A 22578-nucleotide genomic window follows, 5' to 3' on the forward strand; every position below is an offset into this window, starting at 1 on the left:
CTGCATTGCTTTAACTGTGCCCCACAAATATTGAAGTGTTACATTTTCATTTTTATTTGGTTCAGCATATTTTTAAATTTCTTTTGAGACTTCTTCTCTGACCCATGAATGATTTAAAAGTGTGTTTTTAGTTTCCAAATATTTAGAGTTTTTCTGTTATCCTTTTTATTGATTTCAGTATTGACTCCATGATCATTAGAGAGTATAATGTATATGACTATAGTTATTTTCAATTTGTTAAGGTTTGTTTTCTTTTTTTTTTTTCTTTATTAACTAGAATAGGATCTATCTTGGTTGATGTCGTATGAGGTCCTGAAAAGAATATTCATTCTCTTGTTTTTGTGTATAATGTTCTATAAGTGTTAGTTAGATTCTATTAATATTAGTTGATGGCTCTTCTATATCCTTGCTGATTTTGTATCTAGTTGTTCTATCATTTGTTGAGAGACAATAGTGTTCAACACTCCTGGTATGTCTTTGTTAAATTAATTAAAAGGAGCATAAGTTAAGGGTGCTAAATAGTGAGCAGTGGTGCAACAGCAGATCACAAGAGAAATTTAAACAGAGAAGTTTATTACTCACAGATCCTGGGGAGAGAACATCCAAGCTTCAGAGACCACATGGGGAGATCAAGGCAGAGTGCAGACAGAGTCAGAACCTGGGGCACATACCTTTATTAGGGACTGGGGGTAGAGTGCTTTGGGTTTTTCAGGCTAAGGCTGGATTAGTCAATTCAAAACAAAAGAGTAAAAGTTATGTGGAGTCTCATCTAAGGCGTATAGAAGCTGGTGGCCCTGGGAGGCAGAGGAGACTGTTGATGACAAAATCTATTGCAGAAGTCATATCACAAACTTAATTTGCTTGTGGCTCTGTGGGATGCTGTCTAGAACATGCACTTGTCTGAGGGGCTAGAATCAGTTTAAGGTCTCTGCAGGCTGCTTGGCTGAACAAAATGGATGCTGAGGCAATAATACCATGGAGTAGCTTAGCTAACCTTTAACAACTCCAAACATAATTATAGATTTATCTATTTTTGTTTTCAATTCTGTTGGTTCTGTTTCACATACTTTTCAGCTATGCACTTTGGTGAATCCACAATGAGCATTATAGTAGCTTATTGGTAGATTGACCCTAAAACTTTCATAAAGTAATGTGGTCCTGTCAACACATAGATTTTTGCCTCATAAGACATATGTCAGACTTTAGAACTACAGAACCATAAAATAATACACTTGTGTTGTTTTTAACTTCTAAATTTGTGGATATCTGTTAAAGCAGTAAAGTCAAACTAATATGCTAGTATAAGCAATTAGTGCTATAAATTCTTCTAATCACTGCCTTACCTGAATCCCATAGGTTCTGATACATTACATTTTAGTTTTCATTGATTCATTTGAACATACTTAAAAAATTAACCTTAAGAAATCCTGTTTGACCCATATATTCTTTATGGGTATGTTGTTTAATTTCCAATAATTTGAAGATTTTCCTGATGAGTTTGTTATTGATTTATATAATAGTTTCATTCCATTACATTCAGAGAACACACTCTGTGTGATTTCATTCTTTTACCTTTTTAATGTTTCTTTCTTTCTTTTTTTTTTTTTTTTTTACACAGGGTATGGTTTAGCTTGTAAATATTCTATGTGTTTGAAAGCAAGGTGTGTTCTGTTGTGTTGGATCATGTTCTATAAAGATTAATTGGATCCCGTTAGATTATAATGCTATTTAGTTCTATATCCTTTATACTATATTTGTTGTTATTGTTCAGTCACTAAGTCATGTCTGACTGTTTGCAACCCCATGGACTGCAGCATGCCAGGCTCCTCTGTCCTCCACAATCTCCCAGAGTTTGCGCAAACTCATTCATGTCCATTGAGTCTGAGATGCTATCTAATCCTCTCATCTTCTGTGCTCCCCTCACCCCTTCTCCTTTTGCCTCCAATCTTTCTAAGCATCAGGGTCTTTTCCACTGAGGTGACTCCTTGCAATAGGTGGCCAAAGAGTTGGAGCTTCAGCTTCAGCATCAGTCTTTCCAATGAATATTCAGGGTTGAATTCCTTTAGGACTGACTGGTTTGATCTCCCTGCTATACAAGGGACTCACAAGAGTCTTCTCTAGCACTAGAGTACGAAAGCATCAATTCTTTGGCATTCAGCCTTCTCGAGGGTCCAACTCTCACATCTGTACATGGCTACTGGAAAAACCACAGCTTTGATTATACAGACCTTTGTCGGTAAAGTGATGTCTCTGCTTTTTAATATACTGTCTAGGTTTGTTATAGCTTTTCTTCCAAGGAGCAAGTGTCTTTTAATTTCATGGCTGCAGTCACCATCTGCAGTGATTTTGGAACCCAAAACCATTACAGTGGTATCATCTGCGTATCTGAGGTTATTGATATTTTTCTTGTCAATCTTGATTCCAGCTTGTGAATCATCAAGCCTGGCATTTCACGTGATGTACTCTGCATATAAGTTTAAAAAGCAGGGTGACAATACACAGCCTTGTAACTCCTTTCCCAATTTTGACCCAGTCAGTTGTTCCATGTCCGCATCTAATTGTTGCTTCTTGACCCACATACAGGTTTCTTGGGAGACAGGTAAGGTAGTCTGGTATTCCCATCTCTTTAAGAATTTTCTTAATTCTTTCTTAATTCTGTGTGTTCTGATCCACACAGTCAAAGGCTTTAGCACAGTCAATGAAGCAGAAGTAGATATTTTTCTGTAATTCCCTTGCTTTCCTCTATGATCCAGCGAATGTTGGCAATTTGATCTCTGGTTCCTCTGCCTTTTCTAAACCCAGCTTGTACATATGGAAGTTCTCAATTCACATACTGCTGAAGCATAACTTGAAGGATTTAGAACATAACTACTAGCATGTGAAATAGGTGTATGATAGTTTGAACATTCTTTGGCATAGCCCTTCTTTGGGATTGGAATGATATGTGACCTTTGCCAGTCCTGTGGCTACTGCTGAGTTTCCAAATTTGCTGGCATATTGAGTGTAGCACTTTAACAGCATCATCTTTTAGGATTTGAAATAGCTCAGCTGGAATTCCATCCTGTCCACCAGCTTTCTTTATAGTAATGCTTCCTAAGGCCCACTTGACTTCACACTCCAGGATGTCTGGCTCTAGGTGAGTGATCACACCATCGTGGTTACCCAGGTCATTAAGACTTTGCTTGTATAATTCTGTGTATTCTTGCCACCTCACTTCTTCTTAATATCTTCTGTTTCTGTTAGGTCCATACCATTTCTGTCCTTTATTGTACCATGCCTGCATGAAATGTTACCTTGGTATCTCCAGTTTTCTTGAAGAGATCTCTAGTCTTTCCCATTCTATTCTTTTCCTCTATTTCTTTGCATTATTCATTTAAGAAGGCTTTCTTATCTCTCCTTGCTATTCTTTGGAACTCTGCATTCAGTCAGGTATATCTTTCCCTTTCTCCTTTGCCTTTCACTTCTTTTCTTTCCTCAGCTATTTGTAAAGCCTCCTCAGATAACCACTTTGCCTTCTTGCATTTCTTTTTCTTTGGAATCTTTTCGGTCACTGTCTCCTGTGCAGTGTTAAGAACCTCCATCCATAGTTCTACTGGCACTCTGTCTACTAGATCTAATCCCTTGAATCTATTAATTACCTTCACTGTATAATCATAAGGGATTTGATTTAGGTCATACCTGAATAGCCTAGTGGTTTCCCATACTTTCTTCAATTTAACCCTGATTTTTGCAACAAGGAGTTCATGATCTGAGCTACAGTCAGCTCCAGGTCTTGTTATTGCTGACCTTATAGAGCTTCTCCATCTTTGGCTGCAAAGAATATAATCAATCTGATTGCGATATTGACCATCTGGTGATGTCCATGTGTAGAGTTGTCTCTTGTGTTGTTGGAAAAGGGTGTTTGTTTTGACCAATTTGTTGTCTTGACAAAACTCTGTTAGCTTTTGCCCTGCTTCATTCTGTGCTCCAAGGCCAAACTTACCAGTTATTCCAGGTATCTCTGGACTTCCTATATTTGCATTCCAGTCCCCTATGATGAAAAGGACATCTTTTTTGGTGTTAGTTCTAGAAGGTCTTGTAGATCTTCATAGAACTGGTCAACTTCAGCTTCCTCAGCATCAGTGGTTGGGGCATAGACTTGAATTACTGTGATCTTGAATGGTTTGCCCTGGAACGAATCTAGATCAGTCTTTGTTTTTGAGATTGCACCCAAGTACTGCATTTCAGACACTCTTGTTGACTCTGAGGGCTACTCCATTTCCTCTAAAGGATTTCTTTCCCACAGTAGTAGATACACTGGTCATGTGAATTAAATTCACTCATTCCCATCCATTTTAGTTCACTAATGCCCAAGATGTTGATGTTCATTCTCACCATCTCCTGCTTAACCATGTCCAGTTTACCTTGATTCATGGACCTAACATTCCAGGTTCTTAAGCAATAATGTTCTTTACAGCTTGGGACCTTACTTTCACAACTAGCCACATCCACAACTGAGTGTTGTTTCAGCTTTGGCCCATCAGCTTCATTCTTTCTGGAGCCATTAGTAATTGCCATCAACTCTTCCACATTAGCATATTGGACACCTGCCGACCTGGGAGGGCTCATCTTCCAGCGTCATACTTTTCTGCCTTTCATACTGTTCATGGGGTTCCTGTGTCAAGAATACTGGAGTGGTTTGCCATTCCCTCTCCAGTGGACCATGTTTTGTCAAAACTCTTCACTATCACCCATCTGTCTTGGGTGGTTCTACACCTCATGGCTCATAGCTTCATTAAGTTATGCGAGCCTCTTTGCCACAACAAGGTTATGATCCATGAAGGGGATACTGTATTTATATCTTCTAAATCCTTGATGAGTTCCTTTCTGTGGTTGCTGTTGATTCCTTAGAGAAAGGTGTTTAAAACCCTGACTATCGTGTAAATTTGTCTGCAAGTCTGTTCGGTTCCGAGTTTTTGTTTTATGTCTTTGAAACTCTTCTTTGAGGGCCTGCATATTAGGATTGTTGTGTCTTTATAATTTCTGTGGTCAGCCCTTGAATACCCTGGGCCAGACTGTCACTTCTTTACATCAGGTCTAAGGGGATGATGGTGTAGCCGTTGGTTACTAAAGGGAGCAGCTGCAGGCCCTACAAGGAGCCAAGGTGAGGACACTTCTTCAATAATTGGGAACCAGGCATGCCAGGACTAAGACAGACCAACAGATTAGTCAATACTAGATATCCCATTGTAGGGGTTGTGGCTGACACACCCCTTCACTTTCTTTTTTTTTTCCTGGTGTTCCAGGGAAGCGAGTGCCTTGGTTTGAAGTGGCAACTTCACAGCAAGGGAAGGGACCAAAGCCTAGTTAATAGTTAAAATGATGATCTTGAGTGTGTCCTAAGACTCACTCCAGGGAACAGGGAGCCTGAATGCCAGCCTCTTCTGTCAGTCCAGTATACCTCAGGCAGGGATAAAAGGCCTCATCCCAAAACTCCCTGTGACTTCTGCCCTAGGTATATTAGCTTCTAGGACTTCCATAACAAGTACCACAACTTTGGTGGCTACAATAGCCATAAATTTATCCAATCACAGTTCTGGAGGCCAGAGGTTTGAAATCAAGTTGTTAGCAGTGTTGGTTCCTTCTGGAAGCTCTAAGGCAGAACTTACTCTATGCTTTTCTCCTGGCTTCTGGTGGTTTGCCAGCAATCTTTGCCTGCCTCTGACGTCAGATGACCTCTTCCCCTCTGTGTCTCTTCTATGTCTCTAGTGTCTCTTCTGTGTCTCTATATCCAAATCTTTTTCTCTTTTCTGTTACAAAGATACCAGTCACTGCATTTAAGGCTCACCCTATTCCAGGATGACCCCACCTTAATTTGATCACATTTGCAAGGATCCTGTTTCCAGTTATGGTCACATTCACAGCTAGTGGAGAATAAGACTTGGACACATCTTTTGGGGACACACAATTCAGTCCACTATACCAGAGGCCTTAGGGGGCAGGAGGAAGAACAGCCCTGTGGGTACCTAGAATAGCACCCTCAAGGAAACCTGCAAAGATTGTCTTTATTACAACTAAGGAAGTATCTCCCTGTTGAAGATGAGCACACCCTCTATCTTCTTCCTGGTGGACTGGTATTACCTGTTCTCCTGCCCACACTTCTGCCTCATGTCCCTGGCCAGTGTCACCATACCTTGGGAGCAGAGGAGTAAGAAGTTTGGTGAGAAACACCACAAATCCCAAAGTCAGACACCTCCCCTCCTATTTGGGGGGATATTCTCCAGGGCCCCCCTGCTGCTGGCATTCTTAGGAACTTCAGAGAGCCACACCCACTACCATTGTTTCTGCAAGTGCTTCAGCATGAGATCAGATGAAGGTGCCAGGAGCCAAGATGAGAAAAGGATAAGCACCTCTCATTTAAGAGCTGACCCAGAGACCTTCTAATGAGGAAGCATAGTACAGTTGACAGTACAGTTCCTGCTGCACAAGTATAAAATAAGAGACCCACTACAAAAGCAGATGTGTTAAAGATTGTCAACAAAAAGCACAAGCACTACTTCCCTGAAATCTTCACGAGCACTTCAAGCTGATTTTTGGCATGAATGTAGAAAAACCAACCCCAGAAGTCATTCCTATGCCTTTGTCAGCAAGTTGGACATAACCCACAAAGGGAGTTTGACTAGTGGCAGGGAAATGCAAAGACTGGACTCTTGATGCCTCTCCTGGGTTCGGTCTCCATGAATGGCAGTTATGCCACTGAGGAGGAGATCTTAGGATTCCTGAATAGTGTAGGGGAATATGTTGGGAGGAGGCATTTAATTTGAGGGGAGCCCAAGAAACTCCCCACCAGAGATTTGATGCAGGGAAAATACCTGGAGTAGGGGCAGATGACCAGCAGTGATCCTTTATGCTGTGATCTTTGGGGTCCAAGAGCCTGGTTGAAACCTGCAAGATAAAAATCCTGGAAGTTTTGGCCAAGGTCAACATTGCTGTCCCAGTGCCTTCCAGTCCTGGTATGAAGAGGCTAGGAGAGATGAGAAAGAGAGAGCTTGAGCAAGAGTTGCAGCCAGGACTGGCACTACTGCCATGGTCAGTTCATATTCCAGGGCTATGTCAGTAGCTTTTCCTGCCTCTGGTGAAGTCTGAGGCAGATTCTTCATGTTGTGGATGAAGAATGAATCTTCTTAGTAATGGAGGGCCAAAGTGGGGCTGTAGGTGTCTCTGCATTCCTGTTCTGTGTGGAGAATTTTGTCATTTACCTTTTTTCTTTCTTTGTTTTTTTTTTTTTTTTTTAATGTTGTCTTTTTTTACAGAAAGTTTATTTAGCATCAGAATCTAAGTTTATGAATGGCATGGATCACAGGTTTGTTGCTGTTTATCAGGCTTAAGAGTCTTGGTATTTTCTTGGAAATAATAAAAAAAAAATCACATAGTGAAATAATTAGGATCACAAAATAGAAGGGAAATAAAATAGTTAATTATTGGTGTTTTTTTTGTATTTTAGTATTTCTTTTAGTAGAAGTGAAGACACAGATGTGCTTAGCTTATTCAAGAATATAGGAGAAATAAAACCATAGTTAATTAACCTTTAGGCCATAAGCCCTTTCATCCTTTAGACATTATTAGGCATCTGTTCTTTAGAAGCCTCCTTATTAGTACAAGGAATGCTAAAATAAAGATGGTCCAACCCTTGCCCATGGAACTTTAGAGTCTAGGAACAGCTTTCACATGATGAAGATGGTGAAACACTGCACAAATCAAATAGAACGAACAAAAGGAAGGAGTTAAGCAGGATGAGCTGTAGATGAGAACAGTCAAATATAAATCTCAGAAAGGAAGAAGGTTTGAGGTTTTGGACCTGACTGTTTCTTCAGTGGGAGGTATTTTTAAAGTTAAGTTGGATAGTGGGCTAGATGAGGCTGTCAGTGTTGTGAGCAGAAGCCAGACACTCATATGTATCTTAGAGTTGAGAAACTAAGCCTGAAATGAAAAACTGTTCATAACAGTTCTTTTGATATTTTAGGTAAGCCAGAGAGAACTTCTACCTGTGACAGTAACAGAAGGTGTCCTGTACTTTGTCCCAGTGCAGTTGAATCTAGTACAAAAGCTAGGTGTTTTATGTATATTGTATACAGAGAGTTGACCATGATGGCCACTCCATTTCTTCTGGGGGATTCCTGCCCGCAGTAGTAGATATAATGGTCATCTGAGTTAAATTCACCCATTCCAGTCCATTTCAGTTTGCTGATTCCTAGAATGGCGGCATTCACTCTTGCCATCTCTTGTTTGACCACTTCCAATTTGCCTCGATTCATGGACCTGACATTCCAGGTTCCTATGCAATATTGCTCGTTACAGCATCGGACTTTGCTTTTATCACCAGTCACATCCACAGCTGGGTATTGTTTTTGCTTTGGCTCCATCCCTTCATTCTTGTTGGAGTTATTTCTCCACTGATCTCCAGTAGCATATTGGGCACCTACTGACCTGGGGAGTTTCTCTTTCAGTATCCTATCATTCTGCCTTTTCATACTGTTCATGGGGTTCTCAAGGCAAGAATACTGAAGTGGTTTGCCATTCCCTTCTCCAGTGGACCACATTCTGTCAGATCTCTCCACCATGACCCCCCCATCTTGGGTTGCCCCATGGGCATGGCTTAGTTTCATTGAGGTAGACAAGGCTGTGGTCCTAGTGTGATTAGATTGACTAGTTTTCAGATTAGACTAGTTTTCAGATTTCAGTTTTCAGATTAGACTAGTTTTCTGTGAGTATGGTTTCAGTTTAACTCAGATGACCATTATATCTACTACTGCGGGCAGGAATCCCTCAGAAGAAATGGAGTGGCCATCATGGTCAACAAAAGAGTCTGAAATGCAGTACTTGGATGCAATCTCAAAAACGACAGAATGATCTCTGTTCGTTTCCAAGGCAAACCATTCAATATCACAGTAATCCAAGTCTGTGCCCCAACCAGTAACACTGAAGAAGCTGAAGCTGAACGGTTCTATGAAGACCTACAAGACCTTTTAGAACTAACACCCAAAAAAGATGTCTTTTTCATTATAGGGGACTGGAATGCAAAAGTAGGAAGTCAAGAAACACCTGGAGTAACAGGCAAATTTGGCCTTGGAATACAGAATGAAGCAGGGCAAAGACTAATAAGGTTTTGCCAAGAAAATGCACTGGTCATAACAAACACCCTCTTCCAACAACACAAGAGAAGACTCTACACGTGGACATCACCAGATGGTCAACACCGAAATCAGATTGATTATATTCTTGGCAGCCAAAGATGGAGAAGCTCTATACAGTCAGCAAAAAGAAGACCAGGAGCTGACTGTGGCTCAGACCATGAACTCCTTATTGCCAAATTCAGACTTAAATTGAAGAAAGTAAGGAAAACCACTAGACCATTCAGGTATGACTTAAATCAAATCCCTTATGATTATACAGTGGAAGTGAGAAATAGATTTAAGGGCCTAGATCTGATAGATAGAGTGCCTGATGAACTATGGAATGAGGTTCATGACATTGTACAGGAGACAGGATCAAGACCATTCCCATGGAAAAGAAATGCAAAAAAGCCAAATGGCTGTCTGGGGAGGCCTTACAAATAGCTGTGAAAAGAAGAGAAGTGAAAAGCAAAGGAGAAAAGGAAAGATATAAACATCTGAATGAAGGGTTCCAAAGAATAGCAAGAAGAGATAAGAAAGCCTTCTTCAGCGATCAATGCAAAGAAATAGAGAAAAACAACAGAATGGGAAAGACTAGGGATCTCTTCAAGAAAATCAGAGATACCAAAGGAACATTTCATGCAAAGATGGGCTCGATAAAGGACAGAAATGGTATGGACCTAACAGAAGCAGAAGATATTAAGAAGAGATGATGGCAAGAATACACAGAAGAACTGTACAAAAGAGATCTTCACAACCCAGATAATCATGATGGTGTGATCACTCACCTAGAGCCAGACATCCTGGAATGTGAAGTCAAGTGGGCCTTAGAAAGCATCACTATGAACAAAGCTAGTGGAGGTGATGGAATTCCAGTTGAGCTATTCTAAATCCTGAAGGATGATGCTGTGAAAGTGCTGCACTCAAAATGCCAGCATTTTGGAAAACTCAGCAGTGGCCACAGGACTGGAAAAGGTCAGTTTTCATTCCAATCCCAAAGAAAGGCAATGCCAAAGAATGTTCAAACTACCACACAATTGCATTCATCTCACACGCTGGTAAAGTAATGCTCAAAATTCTCCAAGCCAAGCTTCAGCAATATGTGAACCATGAATTTCCTGATGTTCAAGCTGGTTTTAGAAAAGGCAGAGGAACCAGAGATCAAATTGCCAACATCCGCTGGATCATGGAAAAAGCAAGAGAGTTCCAGAAAAACATCTATTTCTGCTTTATTGACTATGCCAAAGCTTTTGATTCTGTGGATCACAATAAACTGTGGAAAATTCTGAAAGAGATGGGAATACCAGACCACCTGATCTGCCTCTTGAGAAATTTGTATGCAGGTCAGGAAGCAGCAGTTAGAACTGGACATGGAACAACAGACTGGTTCCAAATAGGAAAAGGAGTTCGTCAAGGCTGTATATTGTCACCCTGTTTATTTAACATCTATGCAGAGTACATCATGAGAAATGCTGGACTGGAAGAAACACAAGCTGGCATCAAGATTGCCAGGAGAAGCATCAATAACCTCAGATATGCAGATGACACCACCCTTATGGCAGAAAGTGAAGAGGAACTGAAAAGCCTCATGATGAAAGTGAAAGTGGAGAGTGAAAAAGTTGGCTTAAAGCTTAACATTCAGACAACAAAGATCATGGCATCCAGTCCCATCACTTCATGGGAAATAGATGGGGAAACAGTGGAAACAGTGTCAGACTTTATTTTTGGGGGCTCCAAAATCACTACAGATGGTGACTGCAGCCATGAAATTAAAAGACGCTTACTGCTTGGAAGGAAAGTTATGATCAACCTAGATAGCATATTCAAAAGCAGAGACATTAGTTTGCCAACAAAGGTCCATCTAGTCAAGGCTATGGTTTTTCCTGTGGTCATGTATGGATGTGAGAGTTGGACTGTGAAGAAGGCCGAGCACTGAAGAATTGATGCTTTTGAACTGTGGTGTTGGAGAAGACTCCTGAGAGTCCCTTGGACTGCAAGGAGATCCAACCAGTCCATTCTGAAGATCAGCCCTGCGATTTCTTGAAAGGAATGATGCTAAAGCTGAAACTCCAGTACTTTGGCCACCTCATGCGAAGAGTTGACTCATTGGAAAAGACTCTGATGGTGGGAGGGATTGGGGGCAAGAGGAGAAGGGGACGACAGAGGATGAGATGGCTGGATGGCATCACTGACTCGATGGACGTGGGTCTCAGTGAACTCCGGGAGTTGGTGATGGACAGGGTGGCCTGGCGTGCTGCGATTCATGGGGTTGCAAAGAGTCGGACACGACTGAGTGACTGATCTGATCTGATCTGATACAGAGAGTTTCTGTGGGAAAAAGTCTGTGACTTGATTGAGGTATGATGTGAAAAAGACGCTGGGTCTGCAGTCTTTGTCTTTGGGCTGAGAACTAGAGCCTACTCCATTAAAAAGGACATTTGAATTGTTATCTTTTGTAAGTCTACAAATGGCTAGATTTCTGCTTGTGGTGGAATGAATGAAAATAGGTGTGGTTTGGATGGAATGGCAGCTGGGAGGAGTAGAAGACGATGGCCCTTCACACAAATATTAGGAGCTGTGAATTGTATCCAAATGGAGAAGACTCTTCACCACTCAAATAATATTTTACTGAATGAAAGTCCATGTGCCCAACACACAGTGAGGCCAAACAACACCAAAAGGCTGGAGTCTGGAGCAGAGAAAGGCTTATTGCAGGGCCTTGCAAGGAAATGTGTGGTGGCTCATGCCTTAAAAATCCAGAAGTCTGGTCTGTCAGATCACACAATCTTCCTGTAAACTCCAACAGCACAAATGTTTTCTTGTCAGGTCATTGTCAGGTTATCCTGTATATTTCAAGCTATAGGCAATATTCTTTTAAAGAAGGTGCAGAGCCAGCATGACTAAGCACAGGCACCAGAGCACAAAGGTTACAGTAAGGTTAAAGTAAAAAGTGAAGTGAAGTAAAGTAAAAGGAACACATCTAATATGGAGTCAGATTTGTTCTTCCCTACTACATTATGTCTTCAAATGGGGGAAGTTGACGTTTTACTTGCAAATCAGCATTTTGGTTGATTTACTATTCCATGTCCTATAGCACTTCATGCGCTCTGAGAAATGCATTCACAAACTGTTAATCATCTCAGATATGCCAGGCACTATGATATATGCTTTATATATATTACCTATATTCCAGCAGTCCTAGAATACAGGGCTTATCAAACCCATTTAACAGATGAACAGCCTGAGGCTCATAGAGTTTGGTAATATGCCCATGTTGACAGGGCTAGAGTATAACAGAGCTGGGACTAGAAAGGTGATCTGAATTCTTCTAGAACCAACTGTTCTGCTGTCATTTCTTCATAAAAATAGTGCTTTTTCCCCACTTCTCTGCAAAGGCTTTTTTTTTTTTTTTTTTTTAAATCAAGCAACATATACAAGTGGTCTGTTTGGAGACACTCTATTTGGTTACTTTGGTCTATTTGCCTATGCCTGCACTCACTTTGACTTTTCACTTTCATGCATTGGAGAAGGAAATGGCAACCCACTCCAGTATTCTTGCCTGGAGAATCCCAGGGACGGGGGAGCCTGGTGGGCTGCCATCTATGGGGTTGTACAGAGTCGGACATGACTGAAGCGACTTAGCAGCAGCAGCGCTTATTCCATAAACTCTAAAATATTAAAAAGTTAAGTTTCTAATCCACTTGGAATTGGAATTTGTGTTAATCCATTTGCAAATGAAATCTGTGTTGTGTGAGGGACAGTTTTATTTCTAAACGTCACATTTTGTGTTTAATGTGGATATCAAACTATTGTGTTGTAATTTTTTATTAAACACTATTCTTTCCCCCCGCTTCTCAATAGTAGCTAACTTTCAATAAACCAGGTTATGTACAATGAGTCTGTTTTGGAACATGCCTATATCTATACCACAAACTCTCATTACTGTGATGTTTTCACAATTCTTAATATCATATCTTTTTTTTCAAGAGTATATTGGCTATTCATAGACTTTTGCAAGTCAATTTAAATTTTAGAATTACTTTGTCAAGGTTTGCACACATACACACATACATAAACGTTCACACACAAATTATGTGGCTTCATTGAGAAAGAGACATTATAGTTACTAGTAGATTAAATTTGGGGAAGATGAATATGTTTATGCTTATCTGGTGGCTCAGATGGTAAAGAACCTGCCTGCAACGCAGGAGACCTGGGTTTGATCCCTGGGTTGGGAAAATCCCCTGGAGAAGGGAATGGCTACCTACTCTAGTATTCTTGCCTAGACAATTCTACAGTCCATGGGGTCACAAAGAGTTGGACACAACTGAGTGACTAACACTAAATAACATGCTTATAATATTGAATCTTCCATAGAAATGCATACAATATTTCTCCATTTAGTTAGGATGTAAGCAATTTCAAGAAATATCTGTATCATTTTTCTATGGAGTTCTTATACTTATTTTTAGGAATGAGGTATTTATCATTATAGTTTAAAAGTTATTTTTATTTGAATTCACCTTAATACTGTTTTTTGCTACAGAAAAAGGTGCATTTTTATATATTTGTCTTATACCTAGAAATTTTGTTTAAAACCATTTTATTGCTTTAACAGTTTTTCATTAGTAAATTTACCTCCTACGTGCTCTATTGATGTTTAATTATATTAGCATTGTTTTTGTTTTCTGATGCTTATCTCTTTGGTAGCTGTGTTTCACATTACTTTCCTATATAGAATCTTCGTTAAAGAGTAGGCTGGTGGCTCAGTTAAGCGTCTGTCTATAATCCGGGAGACCCAGGTTCAATCCCTGGGTCGGAAAGATCCCCTGGAGAAGGAAATGTCAATCCACTCCAGTACTATTGCCTGAATGGACAGCGGAGCCTGGTAGGCTACAGTCCATGGGGTCGCAAAGAGTCGGACACAACTGAGCGACTTCACTTAACTTCACCCACTCTAATATTCTTGGGCTTCCCTTGTGGCTCAGCTGGTAAAGAATCCGCCTGCAATGTGGGAGACCTGGGTTCGATCCCTGGGTTGGGAAGATCCCCTGGAAAAGGAAAAATCTACCTACTCCAGTATTCTGGTCTGGAGAATTTCAGGGACTGAATATTCCATGGGGTCACAAACAGTCCGACACCACTGAGTGACGTTCACTTTCAGAATAAAATGATGATAGACATTTTTGACTACTCAATATTAAAAGATTTCAAGTTCCCACAGCCTGGCAAAAGCTTTTGTAAAAACTTGGAGCAACACCAGCAGCCACGTCCTCTGAAACTGAGCACATGCGCACAACGCCCACCCAGCTTGCTGGGTGACCCCGGAAGCTATAGGCTGGGGTCACCGGATGTCATGCCCCCTGGTTTTCCGTTGGAACCACAAGGCTGTGAGAGCTTGGATCGGAAGCGCGAAGTCCCGCAGTGGAAGCACAGGTGCCATTAACTGTCAGGTAAGCCTCTAAATGAGTACCAAGGGGACCCCCCCCCCGTCCCAGAATGGAGGGCGCCCACCTAATGAGAACACCAACAGAACCCTGGTAAGGTTCCTGTGCAGGCAGGTTCCTGGCTGACCTATCACGCGCTTTCTGTTTGGCCGTCTGAGGTGGTGTCTTTTAGGTGCGGGGCTCAGAGTCCCCGACGTACAGGTCCAAAAGCAAACTCCCCTTAGTAAGTTTAGAGGTGACCCGGCCCCACAGAATAGCAGTGACTCAATGATTCTCGTCAGGGCAATCGGCCCAGGGAGCCTCTAACCCCTTCACCCGCCCTACCCCCACCCCAATGCCCCACCCCCACCCCCGAAACCCTACCCACCCTACCTCCACCCGACACTCCACCCCCACCCCCGATGCCCCACCCGCCCTACCCCCACCCCACCACACCCGACACCCCACCCGCCATACCCCCACCCTGACATCCTGCCACCCCTGACACCCCACCTGCCCTACCCCCACCTCGAACCCCACCCCCACCCCCGAAACCCTATGCGCCCTACCTCAACCCGGCAGCCCACCCCCACACACCACCCGCCATACCCCCACCCCCACCCCCGAGGCCCCACCTGCCCTACCCCACCACCCCACCCCCACCCCGACACCCCGCCACACCCAACACCCCGCCACCCCCGACCCGCCACCCATCCTACCCCCACGTCGAACCCCACCCCCACCCCCGAAACCCCATCCACTCTACGCCCACCTCGAACCCCACCCCCACCCCCGAAACGCTACACGCCCTACCTCAACCCGGCAGCCCACCCCCACACACCACCCGCCATACCACCACCCCCACCCCCGAGGCCCCACCTGCCCTACCCCACCACCCCACCCCCACCCCGACACCCCTCCACACCCAACACCCCGCCACCCCCGACCCGCCACCCATCCTACCCCCACGTCGAACCCCACCCCCACCCCCGAAACCCCATCCACCCTATGCCCACCTCGAACCCCACCCCCACCCGCGACGCCCCACCCGCCCTACCCCCACCCGCGACGCTCCACCCGCCCTACCTCCACCTGACACCCCACCCCCACACCCCACCCGCCCTACCCCCACCTCCACCCCAGACGCCCCACCCGCACTACCCGCACCCCCACCCTGACATCCCGACACCCCACCTGCCGCACCCCACCCCCACACCTGACGCCCCAGCCGCCCTACCCCCACCCCGACACCCCACCTGCCCTACCTCCACCCGACACCCCACCCCCACACCCCACCCGCCCTACCCCCACCCGAACCCCCGATGCCCCACCCGCACTACCCCCACCGAAACCCCGCCACCCCCAACACCCCACCTGCCCTACCCCCACCTCGAACCCCACCCCCACCCCTGACGCCCCAGCCGCCCTATCTCCACCCTGACACCCCACCCGCCCTACCTCCACCAGACACCCCACCCCCATATGCCACCCCCACTTCGACACCCCACCACCACCCCTGAAAACCCTACCCACCCTACCTCCACCCGACACCCCACCCCCACCCCCGATGCCCCACCCGCCCTACCCCCACCCCACCCGCCCTACCCCCACCCCACCACACCCAACACCCCACCCCGCCCTACCCCCACCCCGACATCCCACACCCCACCTGCCCTACCCCCACCCCGACACCCCACCCGCCCTACCCCCATCCCAACACCCACCCCCACACCTCACCCACCCTACCCCTACCCTGACACCCCATCTCCACACCCCACCCGGCCTACCCCTACCCTGACACCCCACCCCCACACCCACACCCCACCCGCCCTACCCCCACTCCGACACCCTGCCACACCCTACACCCTACCAGCCCTACCCCCACCCCGACACCCCACTCGCCCTACCCCCACCCCGACATCCTACACCCCACCCGCCCTACCCCTATCCCGACACCCAACCCCAACCCCCAAACCCCACCCGCCCTACCCCCACCTCGACACCCCACCCCCACCCCTGATGCCCCACCCACCATACCCCCACCCAGCCACACCCAACACCCCACCCCACCATACCCCCACCCTGACACCCCGCCACACCCGACACTCCACCCTCCCTACCTCCACCTCAACACCCCATCCCCAACCCCAACACCCTATCTGTCCTACCCCACCCTGACACCCCACTCGCCCCACCCCCACCCCGACACCCCACCCGCACCCGACACCCCACCCGCCCTACCCCCATCCCGACACCCATCCTCCACCCCCACACCCCACCCACCCTACCCCCACCCCAACACCCCACCCCCACACCCCATCCGCCCTACCCCCACCCCAACATCCCACACCCCACCTGCCCTACCCCCACCCCGACACCCCACCCGCCCTACCCCCACCACGACATCCCACACCCCACCTGCCCTACCCCCACCCCAACACCGCACCCACCCTACCCCCACCTCGACACCCCACCCCCACCATGACACCCCACCCGCCCTACCCCACCCCGACACCTCCCCCCCACCCCCAACACCCCACCCGCACACCTCATTCGTACCACCCCACCCTCACATGCCCACCATGGCCCCCAACACCCCACCCGCCAATACCACCCTACCCCCATCCCTCACTAGTAGGGGAAAAAGTGCTGCTGCTTTGCTCAGCCCTTGGAGTCTGAGGGAGTGGAAGCGTTAGTCTGGGGTAGACGATGTCATGGCACCACAGGAAGGCGTCTCAGGCCACTGCACTGTTGGGGATTTTCTCCCCGGGACTTGGAAGCGACGAACCTGAAAGAATGACACTCAGACAGTCTCTTGCAAGGACTGACAAGTTTATTTCTGCAGTCAAGCTTTTTTATAGAAGCAGGAACAAAGAGCTTAAAGTATATGGCCAGCAGAGCGCATACGGGGTTAACACATAATCAGTAAAAACATTTCAAGGACAGCACGCTCTAAGTGACTCATGGGCTTATCCCACAACCCGTTTTCTCAAGTAACATCCCTATTTATTATTAAATCTTGGCGCCGAGCATAACCAACGGCAGGAGATGTTTTTCTGTCTGCAGCACAAAGCCGGGTACTTCTGGCCCTTTGCCATTTTCCCAAGGACTTTCTCCTTTTACGGATATTTTGTACTAGGCTTCCCAACATATCCTCCTTTTGTTTTTAAATTAAGCACGTTGGCTGCTAGTTGGACTCCATTGTGGGAGGCATGGAGTCTTGAGTAGAGACTTCTGTATCCTATAAGCAATGACAAAAAGAGCAGGGTGATTAATACATATATAAAAATATTGCTTCCTGAAAGCCAAGCTCTAGGGTCTAGAGATGATAGGGTTTTGGTTAAAATATCATAGAATTGAGTGCTATACAATTCCCTAGGTACCCTAACTTGAAAATTAGCAACTTGTTTCAACAAATTGATGTCTAAACTTGAGTTATCTGTGAGATCCTGCAAATGTGCCTTAACTTTATCTCAAGGATATTCAGTGGTATTATAGGGCATGTTAGTCAGACAAAAAGAAGTAAAATTCCAATGACAATGTATGTGTGTTTGGAAAGTCAGTTGTTGCATTTGATCTCTTAAATAGATAACCACAGTTTGTAACTCATTAATTCGTGTTTGTAATTGCTGATCTATTTGAGCTTGTCGAGTCCACAGATCATGAGAGTCCTTGTGCCAAGCAGTGATAAAATCATGATTTTGTATAGAATTATGTAAAGCCATACCAGACAAAGTTCTATAGTCACAATGGAGATAAGGCTTAAGATGCCTGCAATAATCCACTCAATGATGCGCTTAGATCGCCTAAGCCTAGTTTTCAACAATACAGAAAGAAATACAGAATCAGTCCAAGGCTCAGTTAAGTTTATGGGAAGCCATAACTCAGATCGTTGTTTAACTAGCGCAATGGTAGCATTGTGATAGGAAATGGTGTGATTAGGCAGGTATACAATGCACATGCAGTACAATTGACAATCTTGGCTGATAAGTCAATATCAAAATGCCCTACAATAAACAAGTATGGAAGGTGAACACGTGATTGAATATAGCCAGTACTATTATATAGGAAGGTATAATCAGAAGGATGAAGCACACCCATAGTCCCATAAACATTAGCAAAGTGCCCTAAAGCTGCTGGAATTTTTCCAAATGTGCCATTGCTCTGGCCCCACAATGGGGACGACAATCCTGGGTCATGGGGGTGATAAGCCCCCGTTATACCAATTCTGCAATATGTCCTTATCAGTCCAGAAACTTATCTTAGATTTATGAAAGCCTCCAATGCTTGATGTATTAAACCAGGAGCAGTTATGATATTCCTCTTGTTCTTCAGTGTCTGCTCAGCCTGATGAGTCATGTTTTTCACTTGAGCCCATGTCGGGTAAGGATTCAGATGATGGCGTTTCCTCATTGGCTCCTCCAGGGTCATTGATGAGACCCTTCGCGTCAACTTCGTCACTTCCCGAGGGAGTCCCGTCTTGGGGTCCCTCTCGGTAACGGACGTAGTGAAGGGGAACCGAGATTTCCTCTCCATCTGCAACAACAAGACCATAACCCTTGGCTAGGAGTCGTAAGATTCTTGGCAGCCACTGATTAAATTGCTTATACCATATTGGTGTATTGATTTCTAATTTACTGTTTTTCTCTTCTGTAAAATGTCTATCTGCACGAGTGTCAGAATTATTTTTTGTTAAGTTTAAAAAATTCAGGGAATAAAGAGTTAAAGATAATAGTAATTAAGGGTTCATGGGATAAGAAGTGTATCTCTTCTTCTATATTTCTCCTTTCTGTTTTAATAAATGAGTTTTTAGGGTGCAGTGGGCTCTTTCAATAATGGTTTGATCTTGAGGATTATAGGGTATTCCTGTAATGTGTGTTAGGTTCCATTCTGAAGAGATAGGTACTGCCCAGATAAAGCCTGAAAATGTATCAACTGAGACAAAAGAAATTTTCCTAAGGAGCAGTGAGTGAAATCAGATTGACAAAGGGAATTAGGTTGTTGCCCCCAGGGATTAATTCCTGAAATCGTAGTGCGTAAGTGCAGAGGGGTGCAGACATCATAGGTTTTAATAATATGCCGTGCTTCATTGAGAGGAATATGGTATTTAGAGTGCAATCTGTTAGCATTGGTATGAAGATTAGCATGTTCGTCATTGGTAGATGTAAAAATGGGAGCTATGAGCTTGTCAATAGCATCATTTTTTGTGACCAGAGGGCCAGGTAAACCTGAATGAGCATGTATATGTGCAATAAAGAAGAGTTCGGTACGTGAGCAAATTAAAGCTTGGGTTTGTGAAAAGAGAGTATACAATTCTTCATCTAGGTTGTATAAAAAGGCGGTAACAAAATCAGGAAAAAGGGAAGCAAGATAATTGGAATCAGTATATATGTTGAAGGATAATGGTTGAAGTGACAAAAGAGCATATTAAGCATACAATTCAACTCTTTGTATTGAAGAATAGGTAGTGGGTAATTTCTCTTTAATATCAAGGCCAACAATCCCTGCTATGCTTTCTTGTTGCCATCAGTGAAATAGGTGGGTGCATTGGTAATAGGCTGGGATGCAATGATATTAGTTACAATGAATTTAGTACATTGTAGAAAGTCCCATAATTTTCCTTTCAGCAAATGAAATGAGATAACATTTTGAAAATCACTTAATGCCATTTGCATGGTCAAGTTATATTGTAAGGCAATTTGCAATTCCTTTTTTGTCAAGGGAACGTGTATTGCATATGGATCAAATCCAGTCAAAGTTTGTACATGGCTTCTTCCTGACACAATTAAGTGCCCTATTTTCTCAATATATGATGCAATTTTTTTAGACTGTTTAGTGTGTAAATATACCCATTCTATCGGGCTATGTTGAGCTATAATTGCAGTGGGCGAATGTTCAGTGGGGAATATATATAAAGAAACTGGATGATCATAATCTAGCCGAGTTGAAAAAGATTATTGAATGTGTTTCTCCATTAAGGCCAGTTCTTCTTTGGCCTCTTTTGTTAGCTGCCTAGGGCTATTAGGGTCAGGGGATCCCTCTAAAATTTTAAATAGATTTTGTAAGGCATAGGTGGGGATGCCAACAGATGGCCGTAGCCAATTAATATCTCCTAGCAATTTTTGAAAATCATTCAGTGTGCGTAGAGATTGCACAGAAGTTTGAGTTTTTTGAGGTTTGATTTTAGATTCTTCCAGAACATGTCCTAGATAATTAAAGGGTGCTTTCCAATGAATTTTATCTGGTGCTACAAGCAGGCCATGATTTTGAAGAGTAGTAGTAACTTCATAATATAACTGTTGTAAACAGTGTTCAGATTTCATAGAAGTATATCATCCATGTAATGAATTATAAACACAGTAGGATGTTTATCTCTAATGGATTATAATAAAACAGATATGAGATATTGGCAAATGGTAGGGGAGTTCATCATTCCCTGAGGTAGCACCTTCCATTGAAATCTTTTAACAGGAGCCATGTGATTTATAGAAGGAACTGCAAAGGCAAAATGTTTTCTATCTTTAGGGTGCAAAGGTATAGTAAAAAAACAGTCTTGTAAGTCAATAATAACTATAGACCATCCTTTTGATACCATAGAAGGGGAGGGCAATCCGGGTTGTAAGGGCCCCATAGGTAACATGGTATTGTTAACATTTCTTGAATCTATCAACATTTGCCATTTTCCTGATTTCTTTTTTAATACAAAAACAGGGAATTCCATGGGGAAAATGAAGGTTCTATACGAGCTTTTTGTAATTGTTCATTAACTAATTGCATAAGAGTTGCCAATTTTTCTTTAGTTAGGGGCCATTGAGGTGTCCATACTGGGGTATCAGATTCCCAATCAAGGGGCAGCGGTGTTAACTCAATGGCCCCCATTAAAAAGGTTCATTTAAAGAAATTGTGGCTTTCGTTTGTTCAAGAAAATCTCGTCCCCATAAATTGATAGGGATATAAGTAATATATGGTTTAAGATAAGCTACAATTTGATCAGGGCCATACACTTGTAAATAGGATGCATTGACAAAAGTTTGTTTGGCATCAGTTTCACCCACTCCTAATAGTCTAGAAGGAACCATAATTTTACCCCAATCGAGGGGCCATTCTGCAGCTCTAATGATTGAAATGTTAGCTCCGGTATCTAACATGCCTGTGAAATTCTTTCCCCATATGCGTAAAGTAAGCATGGGTTTCTGATGTTCCTTTAATAAGGTGGATAGTGCAGCAGTAAGGTTGGTACTGCCAAAGCCTCCCTGCAGAACTTTATCAGATGCCTTCATTGGTTTAACATATGGCAAAAGTAATAATTGTGCAAAATGTTCCCCTTTTGTAAGTATACATTTCCCATTTTCACAACATTTACCATAACATGTATTTCCCCTTCATAATCTTCGTCCATGACACCGGTCAATACCATTAAACCTCTCATTGTGCAGCTAATATGTCCTGCAGGAATCCCGATGAGGACCCCAAATAAATTCTTAGGAATCCTCTGACCCCAGGAGGGAGGGTGTGCACAGCATCTACCCTTCTTGTCAGCTCTCCATGTCCTGTCATGAGGTTTTTCTCACTTGCATTTCTGGGGTCTCACACAGATGGGGCCTTATTTGAACTTGGGGACCTTAGGCAGCACATGGCACTGGACACATTACCTACCTGGATTCAGTCTGAGGAATGCATGGGAGGATTGTGGGACTAACCAAGTAATGGCAGAGGGGGCTCCACAGCCCTGAGAGATCCAGGGAGTGAAACAGGCAGAGGCCATCCTTCCTTTGCTTCTCTGAGTCTCAGGAAGGTAAAGATTTATTCTGAATTTATTGTTGCTGTTCAGTCTCTAAGTTGTGTCTGACTCTGTGTGACACCATGGACTGCAGCACGCTAGGCTTCCTGGTCCTCTTACTATCTCCTACACTTTGCTCAAACTCATGTCCCTTGAGTCAGTGATGCTGTCCAACCATTTTGTCCCCTCTAGCCCCATTGTCTCCCTGCCATCAATCTTT

The 22578-nt window shown here is 43.9% G+C and overlaps 1 protein-coding gene across 6 annotated transcripts in view; it reads left to right on the forward strand.

Moving 5' to 3' along the window:
- LOC147340112 (melanoma-associated antigen B16-like) overlaps positions 1-22578 on the forward strand; it is a 117747-nt gene that overhangs the window by 89372 nt on the left and 5797 nt on the right. Inside the window, exon 1 of one of the 6 annotated variants that reach the window (XM_086387628.1) lies at positions 13925-14605. The exons of 4 other annotated variants lie outside the window; for them this stretch is intronic. The gene's annotated coding sequence lies outside the window, so the exon portion shown is untranslated. Of the gene's footprint in view, positions 1-13924; positions 14606-22578 lie in introns of those variants that run through there. One more of the 6 variants, XM_086387625.1, reaches the window with a different exon arrangement.

The sequence above is a fragment of the Bos grunniens genome, chromosome X (assembly GCF_055505025.1).
Source record: "Bos grunniens cultivar Pamir isolate PY7600 chromosome X, Bosgru_T2T1.0, whole genome shotgun sequence".
Taxonomy (NCBI): domain Eukaryota; kingdom Metazoa; phylum Chordata; class Mammalia; order Artiodactyla; family Bovidae; genus Bos; species Bos grunniens.